This window comes from Carcharodon carcharias, chromosome 20, assembly GCF_017639515.1.
Source record: "Carcharodon carcharias isolate sCarCar2 chromosome 20, sCarCar2.pri, whole genome shotgun sequence".
Lineage (NCBI taxonomy): Eukaryota > Metazoa > Chordata > Chondrichthyes > Lamniformes > Lamnidae > Carcharodon > Carcharodon carcharias.
The window spans coordinates 6,759,122-6,784,063 of NC_054486.1; the positions used below are offsets into that span (position 1 = coordinate 6,759,122).

A 24,942-nucleotide genomic window follows, 5' to 3' on the forward strand; every position below is an offset into this window, starting at 1 on the left:
GACTTCCCTACCCTAGAGGGACGTGGATGCTCCATCACTTTTAAGGCTGGGATAGACAGATTGTTGTCTCTCGAGGAATTGAGGGATATGGAGCACAGGCAGGGAAGTGGACTTGAAGCCCAGGATCTGCCTAGATTGTATTGAATGGCAGAGCAAGTTCAAAGGGTCATATGGTTTACTCCTGCTCCTATTTTTCCTGTTCTTGTGTGTTCCAAAATCACATCCATGACATGCATACAAATTCTTGTGCTGGCTCCGCTGGATGCCAGTTTGGTAAAGGCACGAACACAGGGCACAGACCAGCGCAGGAAGTACGCAGAGCAGGCAGAGTGTGATATTGGTTAGTGTGTAACACTGATTTCACACCAAGGGTGCCAATTTTAACTTAGCACTCCAGCTAACACAGTCTCTGAACCTTGCGCAGCTGGTGTGCATTCAGCAGCAAGAATATAACCTCATTTCAGGGCTGTTTAAATAGGTCAGCAACTAATTCCAAATGAATTACCTCTGCTTGCTGCTGCTGAGTTAGTGGAAGTGTTTGCCGGTTTGTACCCTTGATTAAAGTTGGTGAAGTTTACAGGGTGCGGATGTGGTAAAGGTCTTGGTTTGGCCTTAGAGCTCTGCTCAGACTGCTTGCTCCCACATGTGGGGGAAGTAATATCTACTCCCTTTCACCTAGAGCACGACAGGGAGAATGAACAGAATAAGAGGACAAGCTGCTGGAAGAGGAGCAGGAGGGAGAAAAGGGCTCTCAGCCAAAAACCATATCCAGCAAAGATCTTCAGAGAGCAATTCCCCCACCTCAATCTGAGCAAGGAATATTGTCTCCCCTTCTGCAGGAAGGTGCTGACTGAAATCTGCCCAATGTTGCAGCCTAATTTGCAGCCTCAGAAGGAGGTGAGGACAGCACTGCCAGTGGCTGTGGGAGTGGCTGTGACCATGAACAGGGACACCAAGCGTCTCTATACAATGAGAGCTGAAGAATTCATTCTGCCTTATTAGACTGAAGCAGGCAGTGTGCACGTGGCCTTGCGGTGATTGAGGGCTTCCCATATTGCCAGGTGCCATTAGCTGCATGGACATCGCTTTGAGGGCAATGTATATAAATGTAGCACAACCAGGAGGGTTTCCAGTCCCTCAATATCCACCTGTGCTGTGACCATACACAGCGTATCAGGCAGGTCAATGTCCGCTATCCTGGGAGCAGCCAGGTAGCCCACTGTACCATCTACAAACCAGAGGGTGGCACCTGGGTAATGTGGACTCTCAGCTGACCACCTGCCTCATAACGTCGGTATATGCAATCCATGCATGTTTGGGCAGCATGCATATAACGTAGAGTATGATCAAGCAGATCAAGGATGCTTGAACAATATTCCACTGCCTCGATTGTTCTGGAGGAACCCTACAGTACTCACCAGAGCACATGTCGTGATTATTCATGGTCTGCTGAACGCTTCAAAACCTCACCATCAAGAGAGTACATTCATGCTACCAGATATTTAGTGAGCAGCTAAGGGAGAGGAGGAACAGGAGGAGGCAACTTACAAAACTTCCCTTTCTGACCAGGCTGTGTGTGACTGCTTCAACTGAGTATGATATCAGTGACCCCAATTCCTCATCCAAAAACAGTCCCACACTTTACCTTCCCTCTGTTCCTGGCCATTCTCTTGGCCAAAGCACTGAACTAAAAGCCACCACGCAACAAACATAGAAACATAGAAACTAGGAGCAGGAGTAGGCCCATTCAGCCCTTCGAGCCTGCTCCGCCATTCAATATGATCATGGCTGATCCTCTATATCAACGCCATATTCCCACTTTCTCTCCATACCCCTTGATGCCCCTAATATCCAAAAAATTATCACTTTCTTTCTTGAATACACTCAGTCACCCGGCCTCCACAGCCTTCTGTGGTAGAGAATGCCACATGTTGACCACCCTCTGAGTGAAGAATCTTTCCCCATCTCAGTCCTAAATGGCTGCCCCATATCCTGAGGCTGTGTCCCCTGGTTCTAGACTCCCCAGCCAGGGGAAACATCCTCCCTGCATCCAGTCTGTCTAGCCCTGTTAGAATTTTATATGTTTCAATCAGATCCCCTCTCATTCTTCTAAATTCTAGTGAATACAGGCCCAGTTGAACCAATCTCTCCTCATTCGACAGTCCTGCCATCCCCAGTATCAGCCTAGTGAACCTTCACTGCGCTCCCTCTATGGCAGGTATATCCTTTCTTAGGTAGGGAGACCAAAACTGCATGAAATACTCCAGGTGTGGTCTCACCAAGGCTCCTGTACAGCTGCAGTAAGACATCCCTACTTTCCCTACGATCTAAGCCATCCAATATTCCACATCAAAGTCAACTAATATCATCCTCACACATTCCTTTAGTGCCTTTCTTGTGGGTGCCTTTGCCTGTCCTAGTATTCCTACACAGTGTAACTCCAGTGACTGCAGTGTGGCTGGTGGAAAGCTGCTGACTTTCACTGAGGGAGACTCCAGATAGCCTTGCAGTATGACCTCAAGCAGCTCTGGGCCAACAAGGCCCAGCTTCAGACTGCACCACCTCAGCATGGGAGGTAACAGTGGGTGACAGCGAGGGCACTGCAGGAGTGGTTGTGGTGGGATGACAGGAATGGTCTTATCCTGAGGGTGGTCAGCAGGTTCATGGTCCACAGTGCGACTGCTATTCCATCGATGTGACACCTCAGCAATGTTAGTTATCAGCTGGAGGGCTGATCCTGCATGAGCGCTGTCTGAGCTTACAACAGACATCGGGTGTCTTCTGCTTGTGATACAATGGAAGCTGAGACATTGCTCATCAGACTCTACATCATGGTTGGGTCCATGAGTGTGCTCATGGAGTTGGTCACTGCGTCCATGCTGGGCTCCAAGCCCTAAGCAAAACCATGAGCTAGGTTGATACCAGACTGTTCCAAACTTTCACTGGAGTCTTTGCAGTGGGGTTCATGTGCTACCTTATCCTCTGGCAGACTGGCAACTGCTCTTTCCTTGTCTCCTACCCTTGCTGCTGGCCATTCAACCCTGGTCTCCCAAAACTATCAAATTCCACCTCTAAATTACATATTGTTTTTATTCATTAAAGAGATGTGGGCATCACTGGTAAGGCCAGCATTTATTGCCCATAACTGCCTTTGAGAAGGTAGTGGTGAGGCGCAGTCCATGTGGTGTAGGTACACCCACAGTGCTGGTAGGGAGTTCCAGGATTTTGACCCAGCGACAGTGAAGGAACGACAATATATTTCCAAGTCAGGATGGTGAGTTGCTTGGAGGGGAGCTTTCAGGTGGTGGTGTTCCCATCTATCTGCTGTCCTTGACCTGGTAGGTGGTAGAGGTCACAGGTTTGGAAGGTGAAGTTCAAGGAGCTTTGGTGAGTTTCTGCAGTGTATCCTGTAGATGGTACACACTGCTGTTACTGTGCAATGGTGGTGGAGGGAGTGAATGTTTAAGCAGGCTGTTAATCAAGCTTCTTGAGTGTTGTGGGAGCTGCACTCATCCAAACAAGTGGAGAGTATTCCATCACACTCTTAAATTGTGCCTTGTAGATGGTGGACAGGCTTTGGGGAGTCAGGAGGTGGGTTACTTACTGTATTTATATGGCTGGTCCAGTTAAGTTTCTGTCAATGGTAACCCCCAGGATGTTGATGGTAAAGGATTCAGCGATGGTAATGCTGTTGAATGTCAACAGTAGGTGGTTAGATTCTCTCTTGTTGAAGATGGTCATAGTCTGACACTTGTGTGGTCCGAATGTTACTTGCCACTTGTCAGTCTGCTTGTGGGCACGGACTGCTTCAGTATCTGAGGAGCAGTGTCAGTGTCTGAGCCGGTGGCTGCGCAGGGGAGAGCGAGGGACAGAGTTTTTTTTCCCCCTGAACTTCCATCTTTTGGTCTCCCATCAGGGCCTGCCTGGCCAGGTTGCAATTCTTGGGTACCTGAAAGGAGAAAGGCACAAGGATTGGGTTGTGGTAAGAGAAGGGGGAAAGCAAGAGGTGCCTGATTACAAACATTATCTGCAGCTTGTAAATCAGGTGTGATTGTGGACTGATGGGCAAGTGGGATGTGAGAGGCAGGAATAGGTACCGCCACCTCGGATGAGGTCCCCAGCCTCAGCAATGGCTGCTCCAATGATGGTAAGCACTGTCTCCCCCCTGAGGGAAGGACCTGCAACTGCACCTGTGCCCTGCTGGTTAGGCGCTGCTGTCTCCACTTGTGCACTACCTGCCCTGCAAGAGAGAGGGAAGGATGTCAGTGAGTGTTGTGCTTGTGATAAGATGATGGTATGGCTGTTATGGTTGAATAGCTGGCAGTGTGTGCAAACTGTTGGATGCAGGTGTGGGGCTTGCAGCAGTGCTAAGTGTGCGAGGTTGAGGAGAAGCTATGAATGTTATGCGTGAGAAATGATTGAGAGAGAGTGTTGGTATCTGAGTGATGGAGATGTGATCCATCAAGCTGTGGCTACTTGGCAGGTGATGGCATTTGAAGATGCATTCACTGACCTTGACCACTTGTGAGGTCATTGAATGTCTTGTGGCAATTCATCAAGATCCTCGGGGCTCAACATCTGGCACTGGCTGCCACAGCTGTTAGCTCCCACCGCCTTCTGAGTGTCACTCTGGCCTGCCTCCTGTCGATAGATGACATCTTGCCTGCCCTCCTCCTCCTCCTTGGCCAAGGCATCTAGTACAGCTTTGGAAAATCCTGAAGCCTGCTCTTAGATAGGTTGGTGCCATCATTCAGCGTCCCTCTTGTTCACAATTTCTCCTACAACCTGTTCCATCAGCTGCTCCGGCCAGGATACACCTCCCCTTTAAGAAGCACAGAATTTTAAATCGGTGCTCGGGCATGCAACTACTCAACAGTGCGCTTAGCGCTGGCTGTATTGCTGCAATCATTTAAATAAGCAGGTTGCACCAAGTTTTCACGTTGCATTTTTCTTCCTTTAATCTTCAATGAGATGTGGGTGTCACTGCCAAGGCCAACATTTGCTGCCCATCCCTAATTGCCCTTGAACTGAGTGGCTTGCTAGGCCATTTCAGAGGGCAGGTAAAAGTCAACCACATTGCTGTGGGTCTGGAGTCACATCTAGGCCAGACCAGGTAAGGATGGCAGATTTCCTTTCCTAAAGGGCATTAGTGAACCAGATGGGTTTTTACAACAATGCTAATTGTCTTGGTTACTATTACTGAGACTAGCTTCATGTTCCAAATGTATTAGTTGAATTTAAAATCCACCAACTGCCGTGGTGGGGTTTGAACTCACGTCCCTAGACCATTAGCTTGGGCCATTGGATACTAGTCTAGTGACATTACCACTATGCCACCACCTCCCTGTGCATGCATCAGAACCAATGGATGTGACTTAATAATGCATTGCCTAAAAGAGCAAGGGAACATTGCAATTATAATGTTAAAAACAATATATGGGAGTTCTCATCCACAGCAGTTTATTACAATGAATTTATACTGAGAAGACACTCCCAGCCACACAGCACATTGTTTCTGACATGCCCAGAAGGAACTGACTAAGCCTCTTTGAAGTACAAACTTATAATGAGGTGTTCGTCCATCAGTGCAATCAATTAATGTGGTGAAGGGTGGTTTGGGGGTTCAAAGAGAAGAGAAGCTCAAGAGTAGGTCAGAAAGAAGTGTTCAAAATCATGAGGGGTCTGGGCAGTGCTGACAGAGAGAAACTGTTCCCATGAATGAGAGGACACTGATTTAAGGTGAATGGCAAAAGAACATGTTTTTTAAATGCAGTGATATGTCACCAAAGGTTTCATCTGACAGCACAGGCTATGAGAGTTCAAATGGTCCATCTTCATCATTTGACCCTAGAAGTTGAATTACAAAATTAAATTTCTTTTACGGCTATCACTCATGTCCATGATATAAAATTATTTTCCTTCTGTTGCTTGTTGCAGGACAGTGGGGTATTCCTGTGGGAAGTGGAATTTTAAAAATGACCAATTTTAAGACATAGACAGAACCTTCAGTAGTATTTTTGGTTAATTGCTCAGGAGATAGATTCCTTTTAAAGGTAAGTGTAAGTTGTTACTATTTTGATGTAACTTTCTTAATATTCAATAACAAACTTAACAGGGCCTATTTTCTGAATAAAGATTTCACACCCAATATATTAGCCTTTTAAAAATGTTGAAGGATCTGTATACAGATAGAAGGCAAACACTCCGGGGGTGACATGATACAGGGGTTGGAACGCAAAACAGGAGGTATTGCATTGATCATCTCTTCTACGCCCTGTCATATATTCAGTTCTATTAACATAAATAAGACTAAATATCAGGGCGTGTCGGATAACAGTCAGCAAATGTGATTTTGCAGCCCACCCAAACCCAATTTCATCCCTTCACTATAACTAGGGAAGGTTTCTAATCAAATGCATTTAATAGAAAAAACCATTTGGTGGAATGAAGTTTGCATATTACAGAGCAACAGGTTGTTAAAGTTAGCATTCTCGTGCAGTTGGGATGGAATTGATCTAGCCTCAGAGTAAAGGGAAGACCTTTTAGAACAGAGATGAGGAGAAACTTTTTTAGCCAGAGAGTGGTGAATCTATGGAATTCATTGCCACAGAAGGTTGTGGAGGCCAGGTCATTGAGTGTATTTAAGACTGAGATAGATAGGTTCTTGATTGGTAAGGGGGTCAAAGATTACGGGGAGAAGGCAGGAGAATAGGGTTGAGAAACTGATCAGCCATGATTGAATGGCGGAGCAGACTCGATAGGCCGAATGGCTTAATTTCTGCTCCTATGTCTTATGGTCTTATATTCTGCCTTCAGTGCTGTTTCCGCTTAGGCTTCTAATAAATTTCTCATCTGTATCTCCCTCTGAATTCATTCATTCTATGTGGTTAAAAGATTTAATCTTTTGTTTTTGAACTGCACATAATCCTAAAGAAAGAACTGATTGGTTTGGTGCTTTTCCTGAACAATTTATATCAGTAGTGGAGTTTAAGTGGAAAGGAGTTAGTATGTTTTGTTGATTGGAAGGTTTGTTTATTAGAGGAGCTTTTACAGGACAGACAGGCAGTGGAAGAGGCTTGAATTTTAGATTTTCTTGAATTACTAGATCACCCAAAACTATTTTCTCAGAGCACATCATCACTCCAGTCTCTCGGTCTTGCATAACTTCACAATGTACTGCTAAATGCGATGCTTTTTAATTGGTAAACTGCTGATCGATAGACTTGTTTCGATTGTCAAGTGCAAAGGAAGATCTTGCACCAAGACAGACTGTGGGCTGAAGTGGCAAACCGGCCCCAGAATAATGTTTGGTATGTTTTTACTGTTTTTTAAATCTTAATGTTTTCCTGGGCTAATCTCGGAGTCGATCTGCCAGGAGGCTACAATTGGCTCAATCTCTATTGCTGAGTTTGTCGGTTTTGCAGTCGCACTATTCTGATTTGCATGCAATGTTTAACAGTCCAGATGTTTAGGTGTTTCTTGGCTTTTCCTGCTAATAATAAATCTGTGATACTAAATGGAAAAAAATAGGAAATATTTATTACAATTTTTAAGTTGCACACTGTTAAAATTCCCTAAAATATGAGATAAGCTGGTGACGTGTGGGTGGGGATGTATAGGATCCAGTCATACTACATGTGGGTGGGGATGTATAGGATACAGTCATAACACATGTGGGTGGGGATGTATAGGATACAGTCATACTACATGTGGGTGGGGATGTATAGGATACAGTCATACTACATGTGGGTGGGGATGTATAGGATACAGTCATACTACATGTGGGTGGCTATGTATAGGATATAGTCATACTATATGTGAGTGGGGATGTATAGAATATAGTCATACTACATGAACTATTGCCATAAAGAGAATGCAACGAAGGTTCAGCAGACTTGTTCCTGGGGTGACAGGACTGTCCAATGAAGAGAGATTGGGGAAATTGGGCCTGTATTCGCTAGAGTTTCAAAGAATGAGAGGTGATCCCATTGAAACCTTAAAGGAATAGACAAGGTAGATGCAGGTAAGATGTTTCCCCTGGCTAGGGAGTCTAGAACCAGGGGGCACAATTTCAAAATAAGGGGGCGAGCCACTTAGATGAGGAGAATTTTTTTATTCAGGGACTTGTGAATCTTTGGAATTCTCTACCCCAGAGGGCCATGAAAGCTCAGTCATTGAGTACGTTTAAAGCAGAGATTGACAGATTTCTAAATACCACTGACATAAAGGGATATGGGATATTGTGGGAAAAAGGCATAGAAGTGGGCGATCAGCTGTGATGGGCTGGATGACCTTTATTCATTGAGTATTCTTATTAGCTTCTTAGCAAGTCGACAATTACTTTAACAAGAGAGTTCCATTATTTTAGTGAGTCCATTGTAAGCGCTTGCCAATATTGGCTGGTAGATTATCTAAAGGACAGTGGTAATTGTGATTCAAATTTTGAAGTCTCACCTTCCGAATGGAACTTTGTGCACCTAGCATCTTAAAAGAGTCTTAAACCAGTTCCGTCTTGTTGGTGATTAGATTTTCTAAGGTTGTAATAAGGTCAGCTTAGTTTAAATGGTGCTGTTCTTGCCTGCTGAGTTAGTAGCTTGTGGGTTCAAATTTCACTCGAGTATTTTACTTTAGTGTAATTCTGAGGGTGGACTGAAAAGCTGGACTGACCTTTCAAATCAGACAATAAACCAAGGTCCTGGGCAGGATTTTGCCAGAATTACACTAAGTGCGGTCACGGGTGGGTAAAATGGAGTCCTAGCTGCCGACAAAAATGGTGGGCTTTCACGCCATCTCATCCCAAGCCCTGCGAAACACGCCGTTTCCATGGCGAGCGGGCTCTCATCCGCCCACCCACCATCACCCCGCTGTTGCATCACACCGGCCGCCATCTTTAAAAGACAGCTGCCAGAAAAGCGCTCATGACCACCAGCTCACCATGGCTGCCCAGGAGACATGGCCAGCAAAGGGGGAAAAAAACTCCAGCCCCCCCCTTCAACGACGGGCACCTTGAGCAACTGCTGGATGCTGTGGAGACCCACTGGGATGTGCTCTACCCTCGCTCTGGCCGCAGGATGGGCAACAAAGTCACCAACCCCGCTTGGGAGATGGTGGCAGAGGTGGTCAGTGCAAATACCCTGCAGAGGAGAACAGCCACTCAGTGCTGGAAAAGGATGAATGATGATCTCCCTTCAGCCAGCGTAAGTTACTCTTTTCATTGCTCCTAACTCTCTCACTAACCCATCATACATCCACAGGGCCCTCACTCTCTGCCAGTGCAAGGGACATCACCATTCACTCTTTCACACACACAGTCATTGTCCTCAGCCCGTCCATGGGTCAGCTCACCAGGCCAGGCATGCTTATCATCTGGCCCGGCAGGCATCCTGAGACACTCCCCCAGTCTGGCACACAACAGGAGGGAAAGGCCACAGACAGGTGGAGGGACGCCAGAGATCAAAGTTCTGATAAAATTTGAAAACAGAGCCATCCAGCTAGCCGGCGATGACCGAGACCGGTCCTGTGCTGATAGTGAGGTTGGCGCTGCTGTACCAAGTGATGATCCAGCAGTGCAACATCCATCAGATGTCGTGAGTGGATGTGTCCTGTTTCACAGACCACTGCCATGCACTAATTATCTCTCCTTGCTTTCGCAGGCACATCTGGGAAACAGCCGACAGAGTCCATGACCCAGAGCCTCCAATCAAGCCCCAAAGAAAAATTTGGAGACACCCTCCCTGAAGTCCCGTCACAGCCTCATCCACACCCTCCACCAGCGCAGAGACACACACCTCGGTAAGACCAAGCTTTAGAGCAGCCTCGGGGTCACAATCTGGTGAGCACATCGCACTGTCTGATCCACAGCAGGCGGAGGCAGGAATTCCCAGGTTCCCAGCACTCGGAGGACTGCTGGAGACCAGAGTCCAAGAGAGACGATGAGCCTCTGGACTCGGTCATGTCACAGTTGCTGGAGCTGCAAAGGCAAGCTCAGGAACATCAGGAAGGAATGTTTGCTGCACTCCTCAGATTGCAAGGCACGATGGAGGAGTCTGTCCACCTTCAGGCTGAGGTGATAGCGCCGGCATGTCAACGCACCCAGGTCAACACTGGCAGGATGGCGACCGTCATGGAGACCTTGGTCCAGGACGTCACTCTGGCACTGCTGCACAGGCTCAACTCCATCACTGATGCCATAGTTAGGCCTCAACAGTGTGTTTGCAAGATGGGTGCTGGGCAGCTCGATCTCACTCCAGCTACCCCTTCCGCTCATGGAGTCAGCCAGGGGCCCTCGGGCACCCAGAGGGAGGAGGAGGACCAGCAGGTGCACACTCCCGGGCCATCCACCCTAGTGATTCTGGGAGTGACCGGCCCATCCAAATCCCCTCTTCCTGTGACCTCAGGAGGGGGCCGCTCCCACACAGCAGGACCCTGAAAGCAGGCCGGGGCCCTCCAAGTCTCGGCCCTCCAGAGAGACACCCACCAAGGTCATCGCAGTCAACAGCTGTCTCCACCTCTGCTGTGGACGTCAGGGGAGCACCAAGACGTAGCAGCAGGGTTAGGACAATTAGGTAAAAGTAGTTGCACAGCCTGGGCATGGGTGTTGATCACTTGTACACACTGTTCACTACTGTCAATAAACGCCTAAGAACGTCTCCCTGCCTGTGTCCCCTTGTTCTGATGAGCAGTGTTCTTGTCACTCCAGATGTGAAACCTTTCTGCACAAGATAAAAGGCAGGTTTCTCAGTCCAGGGCCTCTTCCTTGTGTCTGTGCAGCCTTCAGGCCACAGTGATGGTCCAGCCTCACACTCCCTGGAAACATTACAACATTACTGATGCCTGCCCCTCGATGGTGCTGGTCATTGCTGCCAGAATGTAGTGGGCAGGCACCACACAGCTCCCTCATTCTCCCTGTGTGCTTTCAGCACCTTTAAGGTGGGGCTGGCCCCCATCACACCAACATCTGTGACCAGTGATGCTGTGCACCAGCTCCTGAAGGGCTGTGGTGCTGAACTCTTGATGTAACGCTTTCAAGTACAAACACGTTTCCATCTGTTCCTATTCAGATGAAGTTACATGGTTTCATAGTTTGCCATTGTGAGATTTGAACTCTTGATCTTAGGGTTACAAACCCAGTACCATAGCCACTTGGCTATTTAGGCCAAGCTTCAAATTATACATGGCAGAGTGTAATTATAGCATTACAATCATGGTACTATTGTGACATGAGATGCATGTACCTTTAAGAGGGCGTACCTTAAGCTGCTGTCAATTACGCCCACCTCAACATCAGGATGTGTTGTAACTCTTTCAAGTACAAACCCGTTTCCATCTGTTCCTACTCAGATGAAATTAAATTGTTTCATAATTTGCCATGGTGAGATTTGAACTCTTGATCTTGGGGTTACAAGCCCAGTACCATAACCACTTGGCTAAGGCAGACGCAGCATCATATGCATCTAAAGTTTCGTGACTGCGTCTCTGAGCTGGCCCTGATCATGGAGCGCAATCGAGCTGCCCTTGGCCAGACAGGGGTCAGACATTCTCAGAGGCTGTGTGAAGATCTATGGAGTGTCCTCACTGAATGTCATCATCATCCTCCTGCGATCGAGTGACTATTCGGGCCTCCACTGTGTCTGAAGGAGCGTTCTCACAGAGGATATCAGCGCTACCGTAAGTCAGACTGGAGTCAAACTTCACCTCATTACATGTGGTCATCATCCTCCACAAATCTGGCAGCTAATGAGGGCCTCCGAGCGCACCTGCCTCGCCTAACCAGTTTGAGGGCCTCATCCCCATTGTCGTCACCACCGAGGACCCCCTCACCCTCATCCCTGTCAGCCTCCTCCTCATCCAGAGGAGATGTGCAGCTCCTCCATCCTCCTCCCCAACCAGTACCTCCCCCTGTTACAGTGCCTGTTTGTAAAGGACACAGCAGACAATGACGATGTGTGACACCCTCTGCGGACTGTATTGCAGGGCTCCACCAGACCGGTTCAGGCACCGGAGCCTCATCTCCAGCATCCCGATGGTTTGCTCCACCAAGTTGGGAGTTGCAGCATGAGCCTCATTATAGCGTCGCTCTGCTGCAGTCTGAGGCTGCCACATGGGTGACATCAGCCACGGCCTCTGTGGGTAGCCCTTGTCCCCGAGGAGCCATCCCTGTAGCCCTGTGGACACTGGAAGATTGCAGGGATCTGTGAGTGACTGAGGATGTAGGAGACGTACACACTCCCTGGAAACTGTGCGCACACCTGCAGGATGTGTTCCTGGTGGTCGCACACCAGCTGCATATTCGGTGAGTAGAATCCCTTGCGGTTGATGTAGTCCATGGAGTGTAGCGATGGAGACCTGAGCATCACATGAGTGCAGTCAATCACACCCTGCACCTGTGGGAATCCCGAGATCAGGGTGAATCCAATGGCCCTTGTGTCCTGGCTGTCCCGGTCCTGGGTGAAATGCACAAAGTTGTGTACCATGGAGAAGCTGGTATCCGTGACCTCATGGATATATTTGTGGGTGGCAGATTGTGAAATCCCACATAGGTCGCCTGTGGAGCCCTGAAAGGAGCCACTGACATAGATATTGAGCATCATGGTCACTTTCACAGCCACCGGCAGTGGATGCCCTCCATGTCCCCTTGGCACCAAGTCCTGCAGTAAGTGGCAGATGTGAGTCACCAGGTCCCTAGACATGTGCAGTCATCGGCGACACTGGTTCTCAGTCATCTGCAGGAATGATAGACGGTGTCTATAGACGCTGGGTGTCGCTAGGCGCTGACCAGCCACAGGTCACTGTCACTCCTGGACAGCGTGTGCGGGATCTCCTGCTGCCCCTTCTTCATGAGGTTGCTGCTCCTGCCTTTGCACTGCCAGGAGCCTCAGTCGCTCTCTCTTCCATCTTCCACAGTCTCTGTAGGCTATCAGGCATACAGGTGGGTCACCAGGACCCATGATCCTGACGTGGTCCTCCTGCAGCGTGAAAGAAAGAGGGACGTGGTTATCATGGCTGTACATAGCGCCATTCCTAGCCCTGTGTGACTGCCCCTTAATGCTTCCCAGAGAGTGCTGGTCACTCCTCGGATGCCCAGAGGTGAGTGCGCTGCATGGCTGCCCTGTCAACCTGCAACATGGGGGACACTGGTCCAAACCAGGATGCTGAGATTGCAAGGGGCTGTGAGCGTCTCCAGCAGTGACTGCTACATGGCCAGTGTTGGCGAGGAGATTGGACAACGTGTGCAGTTCAACTACTCCGCAGCCCAATAAAGTGGTGGCGGACTCGAGGCCTGTGATGGGGTGGTGGGTGGGCAGGCGAATGGGGGCTAAGGTATGGAGCGTTTGGTGGCCCTTTGGTGCCTCCCCATTTCTTGCATGTGCAAACAGGCTAGGAGCCCGACTCCCCACCCCCACCCTTCCTCCACCGACAACAGTCACTTCCGAGGATGGCCAGCACTTGGCCTCCAGGCACGCCCCCTCCCTCAGCAGTCACCTCCCCCCCCCGTGCCCCTGAGGCCTGTAAACAGTGGGCGAGCTATGGTGAACGCTGCTGCTCACTCACCTCAGTTCCCCCAAAGTGAAGGCTGCCAAGTGCACGTCGCCTGCGTGTTGTTGTGAAACACAACGATGTGCTTTCCCGCTAATGTGGACGGACGATCCGGTGGGATTCCAAGAGCCTGGCGGGATGGTCTTTTAATTATATGCTAATGTGTTACAATTAGCTCCTCGCCGACCGCTGGCGGGAAACACGGCCCACCGTTGACGGGCTGAGTGGACGATTGCGACCTGCTTCACACCGTCGTGGAGCAGATCCCACCATATCTTCCGCGCACTCCGCCTATCACTCCCACCCCCAGAGGGCTGGGAAAATTCCGCCCTTATCTATTGAGGTGAATGTGAGAGGTCCCGTGCCATCCTGTGAAGAGCAGAGAATTGACCTAGAACATAGACAGTCGATCATACAGAACAGGAGGCTGCCATTTGGCCCATTGCGTTTGTGCTGAATCTTGGAAAGCGATCCAATTACCTTAACCCCATTCGTCATAGCTCTGCAAATGTTTCCTCTATACGTGAAAATATCCAGTTATACTATAAAAGTTATTTTTCAATCTGCTTCCACCATCCTTTATGTGTTCCAGATCAGAACAATTCATTGACAGTGCAGCGGTGAAGCTCCTTTCCTTCACCCAACTGAACTTCTCTGCTTTCCAAATTGTTTATTTAACTATAAATACAATAAAATTAATTGCTATATAAAATAAACACAGAATGCAGGATTTCAAGCTGGGACTGAAACGGTGCACCCAGATGCAATCTTTTTTTTATTCATTCATGGGTTGTGGGCTTCGCTGGCTGGGCCAGCATTTATTGCCCCTCCCTAGTTGCCCTTGAGAAGGTGATGGTGAGCTGCCTTCTTGAACCGCTGCAGTCCATGTGGTGTAGTTACACCCACAGTGCTGTTAGGGAGGGAGTTCCAGGATTTTGACCCAGCGACAGTGAAGGAACAGCTGATATATTTCCAAGTCAGGATGGTGAGTGACTTGGAGGGGAACTTCCAGGTGGTGGTGTTCCCATGTATCTACTGCCCTTGTCCTTCTAGGTGGTAGTGGTCATGGGTTTGGAAGGTGCTGTCTAATCAGCCTTGATGAATTCCTGCAGTGCATCTTGTAAATGGTACACATTGCTGCTACTGTGCATCGGTGGTGGAGGGAGTGAATGTTTGCGGATATGGTGCAAATCAACCAGGCTGCTTTGTCCTCAACGGTGTCGAGCTTCTTGAGTGTTGTGGAAGCTGCACTCATCCAGGCAAATGGAGAGTATTCCATCACACTCCTGACTTGTGCCTTGTAGATGGTGGACAGGATTTGGGGAGTCAGGAGGGGAGTTACTCATTGCAGGGCTCCTAGCCTCTAACCTGCTCTTCTAGCCTCAGTATTTATATGACTAGTCCAATTATTTGCTGCCCTTAGGGAGGGAGTTCCAGGATTTTGACCCAGTGACAGTGAAAGAACAGCCGATACAGTTCAAAGTCAGAATGGTGTGTGACCTGGAGGGGAACTTGCAGGTGGTTTTCTTCGCTTGTTCTTCAAGGTAGTACAGGTGGTGTCAAAGAAACCTCGGTGACTTTCTGCAGTGCATTTTGTGGAAAGTACACACTACAGCTGTTTTCCTTTGCGCTAGGTATGACTCCAACCAGTGGAGGGTTTGCCCCCTGATTCCCATTGACTTCAGTTTTGCTAGGGCTCCGTGATGCCAAATGTGGTCTAAGGCTATCTTGATGTCAGGGCAGTCAGTCTCACCTCACCTCTGGAATTCAGGTGCATTCGTTCAGATTTGGAATCTGTTCTACATCCATACTCCTTTTCTCAGGCAGTGAACTGTAAAGTAGGAGAGCTCACTATTCTGTTTGTTACTTTACCTGGTTTAGAAAAAGAACTGGTTGAAGAATTTATAGAAACTTATTGTACATTTGGCCCTCTGTGCCTATTGCAGCTATTAGACAAAAGCAGCGATGTGGCTCTTTCAGTGACCTTGTGAGTTCCTCAACCTCAAATATCTTTTCAATTCCCATTTGAAATGTGTTATGACACAGTGGATGGTAAATGTCAAGCTGCTCAAATCCCAAAGGGAAACTTGAAACAGCTACCACAACTGTTTTGCAATTTGCATTTTATTTCGAGATGCATGCCTCGAATTCAGCAGTAATAAGACCACTGAGGCTTAGAGATTTTTTTACAAAACTAAATTAAACATTTATAATAGAATAAAAGGTTTTAAGCACATCCATAGGTATACAAATTACTACTATAATAACTCCTAACTCTTCTAATTAATCTGGCTCCCAGTTATACCTCCATTAAGGCAACAGTAAAACAAAATAAATTTCAACAGACCCAGGCAAAGCACATAATACCGTAGACAGTGATATTCACAGTGAGTTATCTTAGCTTCAGTTCCTATGGACAGCAGCTTGATACATAGAGGCTGGAGGCTTTTCAGGCTTGTGTTAGATCTTAGAATTCCTTCCTCCTGACACATAACCTCATCTTCTTTATACATGTTTCTCCCTTTTTAATGTAAATTCCATTGTTCCCATATGTCTTTGCAACTTTACTTTTCTCATAATATAAATTTTCATAGTACTCATATTATCAGTAACCTTTGAAAAAAATAAACACACTGTTTGGCTTAACTTCTTATGGCTAAGTGTAACATCTTACCGTCTCTTTGAAATTCAAACTAACCTAATTTATCTAAAAACGCAAATGTTCCTCACACCTCACATTCTAAAACTTCTGTCATGTTTACGTATTTAGCATTTCAAACCTACCTTCTCTTTTGATAACTTAAAATCTCCAGACCAGCTGCTTCCAATTCAATTCAATCCACCCCACACACACACATCCACACAGAGAAACTAATCCAGAACCGACTATTAACTTACCTTTACAATAAATCACAATAACATTATGACAATTATTATATTTTCATGACAAATTATGTATGGGATCAGCTTATGTAATATATGTGTATATAAATATATATTATATATGGTCTTTGCAGAGAAAAGTATTTCTGAACTAATTCATTTTATTGCAATATCTTTCCTTTTCCCCTCTTCTGAAGGTGTTGATTCTCATTGGAATTTGTGGATGGAGATGGTTTAATTGAGTGGCCATTCTTCACATCACCAGACATTGAGGATTGATGAGCTGTTTAATTGTGAAAGACATTACGGCAATTCAAAATCCAAAATCACAGATCTTCCAGCTGAGTCAAAACCCTGGAACTCCCGCCCTAACAGCACTGTGGGTGTACCTACGTCACATGGACTGCAGCGGTTCAAGAAGGCAGCTCACCACCACCTTCTCAAGGGCAACTAGGGATGGGCAGTGAATGCTGGCCCAGCCAGCGAAGCCCATATCCCATGAATGAATCAAAAAAGGAAAGCGATGAGCAATGAGAACTCCCTCCAGGGCTCAGGCCTGCTGAGGTTCATTGCAACCCCAGCGAACCAAGATAAGCTCACTGAAGAATTGAACCAGTAATCTCGTGGCCTTGTTCCACACTTACATGATCAACTGTATCATTAAGGGAGTGAAGGAGTTGCCACTGGGCAAGCTTTTGCACGGTATCGTTATGCACAGTTCAGAAAGCATGGAGGAATATCCTAGGTAATACTGACATTTTTTTTTAAAGAGGGTGGAGGTAACTTTTTTATAAACAATATACAATATCTGGTTTTAATCAGCTTTTTACAAATTTTCCATGACCATTTTAAAATAGTATCATAATCAATTTTCCATGAAAAGCGTAAGAGACATAATCATAATAGGTTTAAAATACCTAAGGTGATGACAAACATTTTATATAAGCATTGCCAAAACAGGCTAAATATATAACAAGACAAGCATTAGACATATTATTATAGCATGTCAAGGAAATTCATGATAAGAAGCCAATCGTAATGTTACCAAAGCAGATTTTCTTTCTCTGTTCTCTCTAATAGGCCTAATTAGTTTGCAACAGCAGGCTGTGTTCTTACAAGATCTCACTGTATCTCTTCTAATAGTGTTAATCTTATTAGTTCAATGCCTGACACCAAAACACAGGCAGAGGTGGCATTAAAAAAAAAGTCTCTAATGAAATTGGATGATGTCATAGAAAGTCACGTGGACAATGTATTTAAAGTTGGCGTTTTAGCAGGCAAAAGTTCAATGGCTCTTTAGAAAAGGCCAAAAATGCCATTTTTTAAAATCCATTCATGGGATGTGAGCATCACTGGTTAGGCCAGCATGATATTGTCTGTCCCTAATTGCCCTTGAAGATGGTAACGAGTTGCCTCCTTGAATACAACTAAGTGGATTAGTATCATTTCAGGGGGCAGTTAAGAATCAGCCACATTGCTGTGGGTCTGGAGTCACTTGTAGGCCAGACCAAGAGGGAAGGGCGATAAATATCCTTCCCGAAAGGACATTAGTGACCAGACATTTTATAAAGAATCCAGTTGTTTCATGGACACCTATACCCATACTAGATTCTTTAAATTCCAGATCGGATTAATTAACAGAATTTAAACTCCCCAGCTGCCTCGGTACAATTTAAACTCTTGCCTCCGGACCAGCTTTCTGGATTCCTAGTTCAGTAACATAAGCACCATCTTGTGGCTCAGTCAGTACCAGCCCCCAAGACTCTGAACCAGAAGCATGGGGTTCAAGTCCCACTCCAGGGCCTGGATTTTCAGCTCAGTGGCTGGGCGCAATCAGCGGTCCCAGGATTGGCTGGGAAACAGACTGTTGGCCGAGAGCTGCTGCAGGGAGCTGAAGACCTGATAAAGCATCCATGCATCATAATCAATTACCTGAAAATTTAGCTGATGAAAACGCTGTCCATACAGATTTATTTATATTTTATTTCTTCACGGAAATCTCATCGCACCCGTGGATGAGGTTTGATGAAAAATGCAAAGGCCGCCTGCCAATTTGCCCATCTGTCAACCATAAGGAAAATCCGAGTCAATTGCACCATTAATGGACTTCTTGGCTACAGAGGGAGCATTAATGATGCAGTTCAACTGGGCTGATAATCAGCCTGTTAATCCCCCACTTCCCCAAAGGGGGGTAAAAGTGTGCAGGAAGATACAAAGGCAGTAAACCCACTATGCTACCATATTCTGCACTTGAACCAGGCCTGGGAGAAGGACCAGGCAAAGGAATCCCAGCATGGGGACATGAAATAGAGTCTACATAAGCTGCAGGAAGATTCAGCTCTTTACACCTGTTCCACCCGTGAATAAGATTATAGCCAATTGTATAGTGGCCACCACTTTACTGTCTGTCCCCCAAAACCCTCAACTCTCTTGTTGATCAAAAATCTGTCCAAATCAGCCTTGAATATATTCAGTGACCCAGCTTCCATTGTTCCTTGGAGTAGAGAATTCAGGAGATTAACCACTCTCAGGAGAAGAAATTACTCCAAATCTCCATCTTAAATGGGAGACCTCTAATTCTGAGACTATGTCCCCTAGCTCTACATTCCCCATGAGTTGAAACACCTCTCAGCATCCACCCTGTCCAGCCTTCTCAGGATCTTATATGTTTCAATATGATTGGCTCTCATTCTTCTACATTTCAAGGAGTACAGTTAACCTGCTCAATCTTTCCACATAAGACAAACCCCTTCAGTTCAGGGATCAACCTAGAAAACTTTCTCTGAAATGCCTCAAACACTAGTTACATTGCCAACCTGAAAATGACTCATTTATCCTGATTCTGTTTCCTGTTAGTTCACCGGGCCCCTAACCAGACTAATATATCACTCCATCACCAAGAGCTCTTATCCTGTGCAGTAACTTTCTATGTGGTACCTTATCAAATGCCTTTTGGAAATCCAAATGCAGTGCATCTACTGGTTCCCCTTTATCCACCCTGTTTCTTACATCATCAAAGAATTCTAATAAATTTGTCAAACATCTGTCAAACTTGTCAATCTGCTGCATTTGTCCATGACTTGACATCTTGGCCAAAAAAAGGCAGGTGCTGTTGCAGGAGGTGGATGCAGGGGAACCTAAGAGCAGAATTTTTAGCTTGGCATGCAGGGGCGTGCCAGATCTCCTCGAGCGTAAACTAGCACGTGATGACGTTGGGTGAGCGCTGCAATGTTATCCCGCGCTCGCGCAATATTTTGGTCAACGGGTGCACAAAAGTCAGAGTGTGCCCGCCGACAATTAAGAGGGCAATTAATCCCATTAAAGTTCCAATTGTCCCTGATTTTTCGTGGTCCGACCGACTTACAGTTGGCGGGTGGGTGAATCTGCCAGGTGGATTTTGCACTTTTGATGAAACCTCGTCCAAGGGGCAGGATGAGGTTTCGTTACTAAATTTAAAAAATTAAAATGTTTGGACAGAATTTTCATCACCGATATGTTCGGGTGACTGATTCTGATGCACGGTCATGTTTTTCTGGATTTTAAGATCTTTATTGGTTGCTTTTATATTCTTCAGCTCCCTGAGGCAGCTCTCTGCCTTCATGGAGCTTTCATCCTGTACTTCCCCGCGCATGTACAGGTTTCAGCGCCTGCCCTCTCTCACCCCCACCCCAGCAGCACTGAGCATTTCAGCACGTGTTTCATGTTGACTGGCCGTTAATTGGCCGGTGTGAAATGACAGTTGGAGGCTAATCACGGTCAGCGGTCCATTCTCAGGACATTCCCGATGTTCACCTATCATGCGCGCACACCAACCTGAAATTCCTGCCCCAAATGTTTTTCTAATCCTGTACACTGCATTGAGTATAAATTCCTGTACACAATGACACACTGATTCGATAAAAGTTGGTGAACATATTCAGAACATATATAAAGAAGTATTCTGAAGTGCATCTTGAAGAAATAATCTTTTTTTTTCAAAAAGAAGCAAATTCAAATAAACATATGTGATAAAGAAGTTGTGCATTTAATCAGAAAATCTGTTCAGGCACTAAATCAGTTAAATTACATCAATCCTTTAAATAGATAAGCAAGACAAATGCTGACGTTAACAATGTTCTATTCCCTATACCTGTAATGAAAAATATCAGACATGAAGATGAAATCTTCACACCAGAAGAAGCTGATTTGAGGATTAATGAATGGAAATGAATAAAGAGAGCAAAGGGAAGACATGAAATAACTGAAGAGATCAGGACTTAAGTCTGGATTAGTTCTCTAAGGAACACCACAAAAATCTATCTGATGTTGTGTATATGCACATCACATGCCCTGTGTCCATTATTCAAGGATCATCCTTCAAGGGGAATGCAAAGATAGCCCCTTGGTTTCGTTCTCTACTGCAAACCTTCTTCTTAAACCTCTCTCCCATGCAATTCCACCCTCACCACCAACATTAAGTGTGAGGAGCTCATGGAGTTCTTTGTTGCCAAGATGGAGACGACCTGATCAGCGGCCTCTATGGTATCCTAGCCCAAGCTTCATCTTGATCTCCTCCCCCCACCACCCCCCAAACCCCAACCTGAGCCCTGTACTCTCATCTTTCACTCCACTCATAGCCCCTGAGTTCATCTCGCCCATGCTTCCAGTCCTTCAACCATATTCCCACTAAACTGCTCAGCATCCAATTTCCCTTCCAGCTCTCCATATTACCCAATATTTTTAATGGTTCTCTCTCTTCAGTGTTGTCCCCTCTCTCCTTGAAATCTGCCATCATCACCCTCCCCCCCTCAAAGAAATCATACCCAGTGTATCACTCACAATGATTTTTCTCCTTGCTCTTGCATCGTTACCTGTGGTGTCCCCCAAGGATCAATGCTTGGCCTCTTCCTACTTCTCATCCACATACTGCCCCTGGGCAACAGCATCTGAAAACACAGTGCTAGTTTTCACATAGATACTGATGACACCCAGGTCTACATCACCACCGCCTCTCTCGACTCCACCACTGTTGCTAAATTTTTAGACTGCTTATCAAACATCCACTACTGACTGAGCACAGTCTTCAGACTGCCACATTTGTGGTTTTGTCCTGCCTGGATATACCCATAATGTGCCACAGTCAGTGAAGATGGAAATTGTTAAGCTTCTTTTCTTGGTAGCTGTAAGTCGTCCATGGTTTCACAGTCATGCAACAAGGAGCTGAGAACACAGGCCTTATAAACCATCACCTTGGCCCTAAAGGTCAGCCTGGTCTTATTTTATGTGCATTTCCTGAGTTGGCCAAAGATAGTAGGGATTTTCTCTATGCAAGTATCAAGTTCTGAACCACGGAACAGTTTGTGACCATGGACCCGAGGCAGCGACATCTTGATTTTAAAATTCGCATTCTTATTTTGAAATTCCTTCCCCGCTCCTTATCTCTGTAATCTGCTCCAGCCCCACAACTCTCCAAGATATCTGCACTCCTATAATACTGGCCTCCTGAACATCCCCGATTTTCATCGTTCCACCATTGGTGGCCACACTTTCAGATGCCTCCACCGTGAGCTCTGGAATTCCCTCTGTACCTCGCTCTCCTCCTTTAAGACATTCCTTAAAGCCTACCTCTTTGACCAAGCCTTTGGTCATTTGACCTAATATCTCCTCATATGGTTCAGTATCATGTCTTGCTTCATAGTGCTCCTGTGAAGTGCCTTGGGGCATTTTAATATGTTAAAGATGCCACATAAATATAAGTTATTGTTGTATTGGTTGTACTGGCACAAAAGTTACACTTGAATTGGATAAAGAAGGGTTATTTGCTACTAATTTAATTTCTGTTCACTTTACAATTATTCTCACAACCTTCAAAGATTAAAACGTAGTTAGAAAGGAATATTTACGAATGACATAGGGCAGCTATTCATTACAATAGCAAGTTCTAAGCAACTGTAAGTAAAGTACAAGATCCTAATAGCTGTACCATTGTTAGGGTCGGTGTCCAAAGCTGATTTTCCATGTAATTTATCATCAGGAAATAAATTCTGTTGACAAGAAATGCCAGTCACAACAACTCTGTGGGAAAATGAATACACTTTAAATCTTATTTACATCCTGATACAATGAAAACTACTTGATGTACCAACACTATAAGCAGAGGATAAAAGAGATGCCAAGCCCAAGTGGACTATGAAGCTACATTCTGTATTTCTACTGTAAATACTTGATTGGTGTGAAGCAAAACTGGCTTTGCACCAACCCTGCAGTTGGAATGTGAAAACATCTATAGGAATTAAAGCACACAAAGCGGCAAATTCACCCATCCTGCCTGTCACAGTGTTAGCTCAGCTGTAAATATCTAAACAACTTCTGTGAAAGCTCATTGACCTGAAGCGTTAACTCTGTTCCTCTCTCTGCAGACGCTGCCGGACCTGCTGAGTTTTTCCAGCGTTTCTGTTTTCATATAGGATTTGCAGCATCCTCAATATCATACTTTCGTAATCCATTTCCTCGTCCTTTCCCTTTAACCCTTCTTACTGTTCATTTTAAATACTTGTCCAGCTACCTCCTAAACGCTTGTAATAATCTCTGCTGCAATTGTACAGTAATGGGATAAAGGATATGCTAATGAGACCATGATGATCTTATGATGTAGCTGTGACATTAGTAGTCAGACGACAAAGAGAGGTAGGCACAGAATAGTCTGTGTCATGAATACCATGTACTTACCCTGTGGTCTTTGTAAATAATTCTTAATAAAAGGTTCTAGGTTAAACCTTACTATCTCATAGGGAAGCAAAGCCTTATCAAGGCACAGCAAGATTGGAAAGCATGGTATAAGTAAAGCTTCAGTAAAGCTCGGCAACAACATTGAAACATGGTGGCAGCACTAGAGGCCACAGTCTAGCAACAGCCACAGATCGGCAACCTACAGGTGACGACCGGTGAAAGAAAATCCACTACACCGTGACACAGATCAGACCAGGTGGTGAGGCCTTCCAACTGCCTCAATGGCCACTTGTCATTTCATAACACATTGTCAATGCTATCATCATCCTCCTCAACTTCCCATTCTTCAGTCTTCTGAGCCATCCACTTATCCATTTAAAACAAACTCAGCTTTGTTTTTAATGGAAAATAATACATAATGGCTCGAATTTTATGAAAGTAATAACAGCCAAACTATCAGCGTTGTCATCATTACTCTGTGAAATTGACAGCATCTTCTGGCGTCAGGAAAAATTTAGCGATTTTACTTCCAATTTCCACCCCTCTATCACCTTCACATGGTCCATCTCCAATACTTCCCTTCCTTCACCTCTTTGCATCTATTTCTGATGAAAGACTGCCTACCAATATTCATTACAAGTCCATTGACTCCCACAGCTACCTCGACTACAGCTCCTCACACCCTGCTTCCTGTAAGGACAGCATTCCATTCTCTCAGTTCCTTCACCTCTGTCACATCTGTTCCGATGATGCTACCTTCCAAAACAGTGCTTCTGACATGTCTTCCTTTTTCCTTAACCAAGGGCTCTCCCTCATTGTGGTTCATAGAACCTATCTCCCACAGTTCTGCCCTCACCCCTTCCCCTCCCTCCCAGAACCATGATAGGGTCCCCCTTGTCCTCACTTTTCACCCCACCAACCTCCGCATTCAAAGGATCATCCTCTGCCATTTCTACCAACTCCAGCATGATGCTACCACCAAGCACATCTTCCCTTCACACCCCACTGCTGGTATTTCATAGGGACTGTTCCCTCCGGGACACCTTGGTCCACTCCTCCATCACCCACAACACCTCATGCCCTTCCTATGGCACCTTCCCACACAATCACAGAGGATGCAATGCCTGCCCTTTCCCTCCTCCTCTTCCTCACCATCCAAGGCCCCAAACATTCCTTTCAGGTGAAGAAGTGGGTCACTTGCACCGCCATCAATTTGGTCTTGTGCATTCGCTGCTCTCAATGTGGTCTCCTCTACTTTGTGGAGACTAAACGCAGACTGGGTGAGCCCTTTGCAGAATACCTTCAGTCTGTCCGCAAACATGATCCAGACCTCCCTGTCACTTGCCATTTCAACACACCAGCCTGAGCTCATGCCCACATGTCCATCCTTGGCTTGCTGCATTGTTCCAGTGAAGATCAACGCAAACTGGAGGAACAGCACCTCATCTTCCGACTAGGCACTTTACAGCCTTCCGGACTTAACACTGAGTTCAACAGCTTCAGACCTTGAGCTCCCTCCCTCATCTCTATTCCTTTTCTAATCCAATTTTTTTTCATATTTTTAATTTTAATTTTTATTCTCATTTATTTTCATTTTTATTTATTATTTTTATTTATTTATTCGTATATTCCTTTTTAATCCTTTTTCCCCAACCACCACACCCCCATCCCCCACACAGAGCCATCTGACACTTGTTCTATGTTGTGCTTTCACAGAGTGCTCACCCTTGTTCTGCTATTAACACATTCTGCTATCAGCACCTTCTTTAGTCCTTACCACTACCATTAACAGTCCTTTCATCTTGCATCCATGAC

The 24,942-nt window shown here is 45.9% G+C and overlaps 1 protein-coding gene across 1 annotated transcript in view; it reads right to left on the reverse strand.

The window, feature by feature from the left end:
• LOC121292749 overlaps positions 1–24,942 on the reverse strand; it is a 90,901-nt gene that overhangs the window by 1,104 nt on the left and 64,855 nt on the right. The window lies entirely within an intron of this gene.